Source organism: Leopardus geoffroyi, chromosome D2 (assembly GCF_018350155.1).
Source record: "Leopardus geoffroyi isolate Oge1 chromosome D2, O.geoffroyi_Oge1_pat1.0, whole genome shotgun sequence".
NCBI lineage: Eukaryota > Metazoa > Chordata > Mammalia > Carnivora > Felidae > Leopardus > Leopardus geoffroyi.
In genome coordinates, this window is record NC_059334.1 from 79,127,049 (window position 1) to 79,136,674 (window position 9,626).

A 9,626-nucleotide genomic window follows, 5' to 3' on the forward strand; every position below is an offset into this window, starting at 1 on the left:
CAGCACCAAACCATTTTGAACACCTAGGAAATTGATCTGAGGATTACCACGACATGACATTTTTCATTTTATGTGCTACCTGGGCAGGTAGTAAGTAGATCATGAAGGAAAAAAGGGAATCAATGGGGGGGGGGTGCTCAGATAGCCATATTCTGACAATTATTTGCCATTTCCACATTCCTGGGCCATTAAGATGATCGTACCATTAAGCTGCAAATGTGGTTGGGCCACTTTCTTCCTTCCACAAGAGTTAGCTTTATTTTCATTTCAGCTGTGTGGGTTTTAAGTTATTCTCTGGTATTGATCTTTCCATCCAGTGGAATTGCTGTTAAATGCGCCACGTTAAGGAAATACCTTGGTAAATTATTTGTAGAGCTTACACAACTATTCAACGTATGTTCTTTCCCACTGGGTGGCTCTTGTGGCTGGAGAAGGGAATGAATACTTTTACATCCTAACAGTCACTTGAATTGTCCACCCTTTCTCCCTGCAGAGAATGCACAGGAATCACTGCCAATGCCACAAGGTAGGAAGTATTTTCATGTTGACTTTGTAGTATTTGTCCTTACTTAATGCAAATGTTTAATGCAATTTTGGTTTTAAACCAAAAGGTTTTTTGTTGGGATTGCTGAACCAGATTTGGAGGGGGCAACATATTACATATTGTATACGTAAACTATCCATGGATTGGTGTACTAGGAAGCTGATGAGATCTGAAATTAGTAAACCCAGTGGCAACATGTTCGAGATAGGCCTGTGTACCAGCCCAGGTGGGCTTTGGGATGAGGGAAGGACAATGGGTTTGGCAACAGAAGGTTTGAGTTAAGTTCCTGAGATCTTGGGCAAGCCACTGACTCTCTTATTTAAAGGGGATAAAAACACTTAATTTGTAAAGCTCCGTTTGGGTTAAAAGGAGGTCATGTATGCAGAATGATAACAAAAGCCAAATTTTATTGAGTGTTAAGGATATTCCAGGCATTTTTCTAAGACCTTTGCCTGCATAGTTATTAGTTATTTGATTCTCTAATTCAGGGATCAGCAAACCTTTTCTGTAAAAGGTCAGATAGTAAATCTTCTGGGCTTTGTGGAACAGATGGTCGCTGCTGCATTTCAGCTCTGTTGCTGCAGCACGAAAGCAACAGCCATAACAATTTGTAAACTGCTGGGCATACCTGTGTTTCAAAAAAAACCCAAAACTGTTTACAAGAACAGGCACTGGGCTAGATTTGACCCCTGCTTTGACAAATAAATTCCAAGCACTTTGCATGCAGGACCCATTTAATTTGCACAACAATCTTATGAAGTGTGTACTATTGTAATTCCCATTTTACTGATGAGGAAATTGAAGCATAGAAAAGTTAATCAACTTGCCCAAGGCCATGAAGTTAGCAAGGGTCATAGATCTGTTAGACTCTGATACCTTGCTTGGCTTTTATGGAGGGTTGATGTTAAAAAACAGACTTATTCTTCCCATTCCGTTAGTTTCTTGAACCAAAAGCCATCTCTGTTGCTCCCTTTCCCTCAATGATCACAACCAACGCTCAGAAAATTCTGCTCCACTTCCCAAAATGTATGCTAAACCCATTAGCATCTCCCAACTCCGCTGTTACTCTGTCTCCAAACCGTCAGCATCTCACCCTCACTATTGCAACAAATTTCTAAGGGGTCTTCTGCATTGGCTCTTTCCCTCCCATCACACATGTAACCTGTTCCTGGCACAGAATCTAGAACTGGCTGATAAAGCATAAATCAGACCATCACTCTTAACTCAAAACCCTCCAAAGCTTTACTATTATATTTGGAATACTGTCCAGGTCTTTTTCAGTAAGACTGCAAATGATCTAATCCTTGTCTGGGTTTCTGACCACTGAGAAAACACCTCATCTAGCACTGTGCTCCCCACTTGCCTTTTTCCCATCCCTTGAAACTGACAAGGGAGTGCTCCTGCTAGGGCCTTTGCACTGACTTTTCCCTCTGTCTGGAAAGCTCTTCTCTCAGAGTTTTCCTACCTGGCTCCTTGTAATCAGGTCTCAGCTAAAATATCACTGCTTCAGAGAGGATTCCTCTCCCTACACAATCCAAAATAGACTCCCTCTCAGTCATGTTCTATTTTATCAACCTCTTGTTTGTCTCTTCACAGTACTTACACCATCTGAGATTCTCTTTATAGTTTTCTTTTGTTCACCTGCTTATCATATGTCCCTCCCATCCCACTTTCCAGAATGTAAGTCCTGTGAAAGCAGGAACTTTCAGCAAGTTTATGTCAGAACCAAGGACAGGTCCTGGTGCATAATAGGTTCTCAACAAATATCTATTGAGGGAAAAACAAAAGACATACGCTAGCACCCTGCCTCTGCTATAGAGTTGTCGTTGAAGACAAAGTGTTAGTCACTAACATGCTCAGTGGTCCTCAAACAAAGGCAATAACTCCCTTTGGAAGATACCACTTATCAGGCAATTCTGCCTCCTACACTTATTTATTAAATACAATTCCATTGTGCACCATGATTTCCATCTCTCTTCTAACTCCAGGAAGTTCAGAGCTTAATTGAATAATCAGTTCTAATAACTAGCTAAGAGTTTTGTTGGTTGGTTATTGGTTAAATTAATTAGTAGGTTGTTTTTTGACTTATTTCTCTTTCACCCATATTGTCATTAAATTTGCATTCTTATTTTTCCGGTTTTGCTATGCAGATATATATATTTTACTGTCAGTCATTGGAAACATGTAGTAGGGTATAATATACTCAGATTAATAGAAATGTTTACCGAGGGTCTGGGAGGTTGTATATGAACTACTAGGTCCTGTGGGAAGCAGGAGCTGAGAAAGTAGGTCAGATGTGGCTATGCCATGGTCATTCTGCTTTTGTCCCAGTTGGCAGCCACTTCCCTAGACAGGCAGGTGGCCCCAAGTTCCAGGGGTAACTGGCTTGCTCTCCATGTGTGGACATTCTGAAAAGCTAGTATCACATGTTAAAGCTATTACCTGTCTAGTATCTTCAAAACAACCACATCAGCAAATACTTCTGAGATTCTATCATGTCCAAGGGACTGCATTTCACCAGGAATTCACTGTATTTTTGCATTTTATATTTTGGACCTGTCACATTAAAGATTTGTTGAAAATTGGTAAGTAAAATAAAGGTTATTCAATTTAATTGAATAAAAAACATTTCAATTTATTTGTACCAATAGGTGATGGAAATTCAGCAACCACATTATCAGGTAAGAGAATATTTTTTTTTTTTTTTTGGTAAGAGAATATTTTGGGGCTATTTTCCCCTGGAATATTTCTGATTACCCATCCAAATCCAGAAAAGAAATAAATGAAAGGGTTACTGTTGAGTGATTTTGCTGAGTGACTCATTATAACCTGCCCTTACTTGTGAGAGTATTAGGGTTTTGACCCCAATAGATTCACTAGCTTCTAAAAAAAGTCAAGTAACAATGCCATTGTTTTGAATAAATACTAGAGACAATTTTAAACACAGTGGATTTTTAATTGTCTTTAAGTTTCATTTTGGCCAGCTCCTCTGAGAATATCCAAACTCTTAAGTTTTATAAATGATATGTTTCAAATTTTCTTTGGAGGAAATATCGTTTGTCACATGTAATATTTGCTTATTGTATGAGTTTTGAATAGCAGCTGTAACAAATTGACACAAACTTAGTGGCTTAAACAACACAAAACATATATCTCACTGAGTTAATATCTCACAGAATTATGTTCATTCTGGAGGCTCTAGAGGAAGGTACATTTCCTTGCTTTTTCCAGCTTCTAGAAGCCATCTGCATTCTTTGGCTCATGGCCCCACTCCTGTATCTTCAAAGATGACACTGTAGTGTCCTCAAATTTCTCTCTGCTTGTCTTCTTCTGCCTTTATTTCCACTTTTAAGAATGCTTGTGATCACATGAAGCCCATCTGGATAACCCAGGATAATGTCCTTTATCTTTTTTTAAATGTCTATTTATTTATTTTGAGAGAGAGAGAGAGAGAACAAGTGTGGGAGGGGGAGAGAGAGAGAGGGAGCGAGAGAATTCCAAGCAGGCTCTGCACTGTCATCACAGAGCCCAATTCAGGGCTCGATCCCATGAACCTGAGCCAAAATCAAGAGGCTGACACTTAACTGACAGAGCCACCCAGGCGCCCTGATAATGTCCCTTATCTTAAGATAGCTGATTAGCAACCTTAATTCCATCTGCAGCCTTAATTCCCCTTGCCGCATGACATGACATGGTCACAGATTCCAAGGATTAGGATGTGGACAACTTTGGGGGGCCGGTATCCTGCCTCCCACACTTAAATACAATTCTGTAGTTGTTACTCTCAGTGGCACAGAGATGGACACATGTCTCAGGACGTACACTGAAATCTGGTGACCCAGAAAGCAAACAGAGGAAAAGGTGTGATAGAAGAGGGGTAGCGTCTACCTGAGTCAATATGAAGAGAGAGGCGATGTTCTTGCCCACTGTCCTTTCTTCTGTCGGTGTTCCTAAGGGATATTGTAAGTAATTGTCAGGGCTACATATGGTGCAGAGGCAGGTCTGGAGGCAGGAGAGAGTGTGGAATTGTGTGGATCCATGGAGAGTTCCCATGCTAGGGCAATACCTGTGCCACAGAACCATGTCAGTGCTGAAACAGGCTGAGGAAGGAAATAAACAGAGCAAGTGAATGCAAGAACCAGGGGGCCCTGATGGTCCAGACCTCCAGCCAGCTCTTAGGAAGAATATTAAAACCCAATACACATCATTCTTGTCACAAACACCAAATATCTGTGCCTGGACATCAAGTCTGGGAGAGAGGGGACACAGATGATTGAGCTGAGCTTCCACGGGGCTGAGGGTCAGCAACTGAGGGGTGATTCATTCTCTCTATCACTTACACACTGATCTCTATCACTTACACACTTCAGAGCTGAAGCAAAACCGACCTCTTTTGAGACCACAGGGAGTCCCTGGCTGGCCACTTCTTTCTCGAGTCATTGTGGGCACCTACCGCTAACGGATGTTTCTTTATTACAGTTCTACCCATTACCATCTCAACTCAGCTGTCTCCCGTGACTGCGGCACGTTCAACATCACCAGGTAGGGCTCCCTGCCCCACCTGCCACCACCATTACCAGATTTACGGCAGCTCCTGTCGTGATAGTCAGCAGTTCTGCCACCACCACTAGACATCGCTGATGTTCTCTTTGAGACAGAACGATTTGAGAAGAAAGAGACAAGAGGACCCTAGAGAATCAGGATTTCATGCTGTCCAGATTTGCTCTATGTTTATCATCTATAACTACAATTAGAAAACCTCGTAACACAAGGCTCCTCATTTCCCTTATTTCACAAATGTAAAGAGGAAGAGGAAAAATGGTAAGGGTGAGAGAGAGAGAGAGAGCATCACCTCATACCTCTTGAATTGAAGAAATAAACTAGAGCAAAGACCTCATTCTTTGTCTGTATCAGTGAATCACATAAATAAGGGACACCTCTTCTTAGCTGTGGGGAATGGTGGTCACAATTATGGGCCATTTTATTTCATCACTGTGATGCTCGATGCTGACTCACCTGTAACTACGGACATTTCATTCGTACCATCAAATAATCCATATTCTGACAATGCTGATGATAACCTTGAATAAGCCCTCATACCTGCACTGTCCACATAGCTGCTGAGTCCTTGAAGTGCCGCTCGGCAGAACAGACAGCTGCCGTGCCTGTCAAACACACACTGGTTCTTTCAAAGGCATGGTGTGATAAAAGAACGTAAAACTGCTTTCATTGACATCTTTATATTGATTACATGTCTAAATGCTAATATTCTGGATATATTGGGTTAAATAAGATATATGACTGAAGTTAATCTCACCTCTTTCTTCTTACTTTTTGAAATGTGGCTACCAGAAAAGTGCAAATTATGTACGTGGCTTTGCACTTCATTTCTCTTGGACAGCATTGCCTCACGCCATGTCCGTCCCCATGACGGCCTGACGTGGATTTTCTTATCTAATCTTCCCAACTGCTGGGGAGGGAACTTCTATAATCCCCATTCTCTGAACGGAGGAACCTCATATTCAAATAGGTTAAATATTGTCCGCAAGGTCGATGGAATGATCAACGCGAACAATCTGACTTTAGATCCTATAGCTTAATCTCTGAACTACCTTAACTCTCTAAACCACATTAAAATCCTTAAACTACTAGAAAGACTGACTGGGCATGTTGTCTATTCAGAAACCATGAGGATCCGTTTTCGGAGAGAGAAGCTGAGAACAAAAGGCTGAGCTAATCTCTGAGCCAGGGCTGCACTTAGTTTCTTACCCTTCCCGTCTTCCACAAACCAGCTGTCCGTTGCCTATCGGTGGCCCGAGGACACCAACATCAGCCCCCTCCACGCCTTGTCCAGTCCTTCCCATCCCAAGTGGCAGCAGTGGCTCCTTCTAGTAGATTCTCAGCTCTGTATCTGTCCTCACTCAGAGCTCCTATTCCTTCCTGAGAGTTGTATGTATGTACTGGCTCCAAAGACATGATCAGCTTCGTGGAGCAGAATCCATAGTTTTCTCATCTGTGACATTGTCCTCACCCCCACCCCTGCACACAGCACACACACACACACACACACACACACACACACACACACACAGAGTTGAGATTGATGACGGCTGTCTGAAGGGCATTCACTGTTTGTTAAATGAATAAATAAGTAAATGCTTAGATAAATGAGCCCCATCTGGCTGGCCCTAGTTTGTGTATCTGTATCTACTTCCAAATATTAACGAAAGAGAGGGCAGATGCATTAAGTTCTCAGATCTGGTGTCTAAGTAGCTAAGGATTCTTTTGAAATCTGAGTGGCATATTCCATTTACTTGCCGGTACAATGCTCAGAGCCAAGTGCTGGACCACTGGGTTTGGGGCCACTCTCTCCTACCTCCCAGCTGGGCGACCCTCACCAGTTTTCTCTACCTCTTTGTGCTTCAGTTTCCTTATTTGAAATGGGGATAATAGCTATGCACTTCAAGGAGTTGTAAGGAGTAAATCAATGAGTTTGTGTAGAGCACTTGACGGAGAGTGTGGCTCACAGCCATGCCACGTGAGTGTAGGCTTCAGTCCCTTGGGGTGTGTCCTGTGGAACTCAGGTGCTTCCCGGGCACCAAGCACTGTTCAAGGAAGAGGGGTTGTGCTCCATGACTGCTAGGCTGGGTGAAGAGGGTACAGTTTTTCTGCTCTTTGCTGATAGTCCTGGCCATTTTTCAAAATTCCTCCCCCAGCATCTGGCAACCCCCAACTTGCTTTCTATCTCTACAGATTTATCTGTTCTGGATATTTCACACAAATGGAGTCATACCATAAGTGGTCTATTGTGTCTGGCATAATATTTTCAAAGTTGCTCTTCCCTTTAAAATTCCCTGTGTTGAACGAGTTATATAGAGCTAGTTGAATTCTCCTCCTGGAAATATGAAGCAGATAAAAAAAGTCCTTCTCTTTCGTATCCAACATCAGGAGTCATTTTCCTTGTATTGTTGTTTCCCGACAGCACACTCAACTTCCACTGTCCCAGAAGACATTAATCACCCAACCACATCATCAGGTAAGCCAGCCAGCTATGGTTACAACCACCAAAAATGGGTGTGATACTTTGTATTTGCTGCTTCCGCATTCGAGCCCACAGGAAGGATGATGAGCTGAAGCTCAGGGCCAGGGAAGATTCACTACCAAGGGATCTAGGGACAATGTGATGCCAATGTCAGCTTCAACACCTGATCTTATGCTCCATGAGGATAGGGGTTTTTTGTTTGTTTGTTTTTTGTCTGTCTTGCTTATCACTGTACCTCTAGAAGCTATCGCGGTGCTTGGCATACGGTAATCACTCAATAAAGTTTATCGAGTCAATAAATGAGGGGCGCCTGGGTGGCTCAGTCGGTTAAGCGTCTGACTTCGGCTCAGGTCACGATCTCGCGGTATGTGAGTTCAAGCCCCGCGTCCGGCTCTGTGCTGACTGCTCAGAGCCTGGAGCCTGTTTCAGATTCTGTGTCTCCCTCTCTCTCTGACCCTCCCCCATTCATGCTCTGTCTCTCTCTTTCTCAAAAATAAATAAACGTTAAAAATAAATAAATAAATGAATGAATATAAAAGTGTTGCATGTGTGAATAGGCCATTTAATCCCTCTTGAGGTAACTTCAGTCTTGGCCAAGAACAATCCTGCTCGACAGTGCAGGGTGCTGACTGGGGGCAAATCCCTCTGCTCAAGGACACAAACATCACTCTGGAAAGTGCCAGCAGTCCCTCCTTGTACTAATATTCCTCCTCAGAAAGAAGTATTAGTATTTCATAGGTGAGCAAGGTAATGAAGACAAATCCTTCTAACAAGTATTTTTTTCAGCCTCAGCAGATAATGAGAAGTTACCAACTCTCGTATCAGATAAGGCAACAATTCCATCACCAGTCCTTACTATCCAGTTGGAAGGTACAAACAGATGGGCCATATCGCTAGGTTATATGATGTCCTCCGTGAGCTCATCCAAGATAATCAGCATCCTTATAAATACAAACCTTTTTAGAACTTTTGTCCAATTCATCACTGACTTACTTTACCACTGGGGAGCACCTTATGCAGAACCAGGAGTTGATGTAAAACTAAAGAAAGTAAGATATTTGGGGGATCAGGATCACATTGAGGAGCTTTCTATCAGCAGCCTGAACTCGACTTCAACCTCATCAGAAAGTCATTCTTCATGAGCCTGTGGCCAGTCCAGATGTTTTGGAAAGGTGTGGCATAGCTAGTGGCTCTTCACAAGCTGTCAGCTGAGTTGTTTTCTGACATGTTGGCCTGTGTCCATCTCAGGAAGAGAAGTTTAAGTTCTAATCACTGTTTCCATGTTGTTCCAGTTCTACCTGTGGTCGACTCCTTGTCTTCCAGCCGCAGAGCCAGTGCTCCTTGGCCCAGCCTATCAGGTCAGCAGCCTTCCCCACAGGATGCGCCATTGCTCTCGAAGACCCCAGGGGGTCACCACAACCAGGGAGGGAGCCTGGGAGCTACGGTAGAGGCCTCAGAGGTGCCTGGGGAAAGACCACAGTTACAGGAAGAGAGATCACTGCCTCCAGGATTTGTCTGGGCCCCCCACTGCTTTGGCACCTGTTCAGCCTCACTCTCCTGATGATTCAGCAAAACATTCTAAAGTTCAGAAAGTACAAAGATTAAGAAAGCACATAGCCATGTCCCCTTTACCTACGCATGACTGATGCTTACATTTTGGTATATTGGTTTTTCAGGCTTACCAAGAAATAAAGCATCATAAATAAATTTGAAGTTCCTCAAATTCCCAAATCCCAGTCTCTGTTCTCTCCTTCCTCAGAGATAAACACTGTCTTGAATTTTGTATACATCTTCATTTTTCATATTTTTGCAAACAGGAATTCTGTGATCTCTATATATGTTATTTCATGTTTTTCTTTCACACAAATTACATTATTCCCCATATATCATTCAGGACCTCTTGTTCTTTTTTTTTTTTTTTTTTTTTTCAACGTTTATTTATTTTTGGGACAGAGAGAGACAGAGCATGAACAGGGGAGGGTCAGAGAGAGAGGGAGACACAGAATCTGAAACAGGCTCCAGGCTCTGAGCTGTCAGCAC

At 42.7% G+C, this 9,626-nt stretch overlaps 1 long non-coding RNA gene across 1 annotated transcript; it reads left to right on the plus strand.

The window, feature by feature from the left end:
• Positions 1–415: 415 nt before the first annotated feature.
• Positions 416–7,883, plus strand: LOC123577450. The gene is made up of 4 exons (XR_006701846.1): positions 416–526; positions 3,196–3,225; positions 5,024–5,086; positions 7,527–7,883. It is a non-coding gene; the product is annotated as an uncharacterized LOC123577450 (long non-coding RNA).
• The last annotated feature ends 1,743 nt before the right edge of the window (positions 7,884–9,626 follow it).